Raw genomic sequence first — 445 nt, forward strand, 5'->3', positions numbered from 1 at the left:
TCCCGAGTAGCTGGGACTACAGGCGCCCGCCACCGCGCCCGGCTAGTTTTTTGTATTTTTTTAGTAGAGACGGGGTTTCACAAGGTTAGCCAGGATGGTCTCGATCTCCTGACCTCATGATCCGCCCGTCTAGGCCTCCCAAAGTGCTGGGATTACAGGCTTGAGCCACCGCGCCCGGCGAGCGTGCCGTTTTTAAGCTAATGTGTTAAATGTCTCATTTCGCCTTGTAGATGGGGGCTCTTCAGCCTGGGACCCCCAAGGGCAGGGCCTGATTCTCTCCATTCCCTATCGCCAGGCTGGCAGCCCCTGAGGTGACGGCCCTGCGCCTCCTGACTTCTAGTTTGGGGGGCCCGGTGGGGCAGCGCCCAGGCTCCTCCCGCCTTCCTCCAGTTGGACAGCGAGGGGCGGGGGACGGGGAGTCTGGGGACCCGATCCCCAGATTGGG

This window comes from Colobus angolensis, unplaced genomic scaffold, assembly GCF_000951035.1.
Source record: "Colobus angolensis palliatus isolate OR3802 unplaced genomic scaffold, Cang.pa_1.0 Scaffold208, whole genome shotgun sequence".
Lineage (NCBI taxonomy): Eukaryota > Metazoa > Chordata > Mammalia > Primates > Cercopithecidae > Colobus > Colobus angolensis.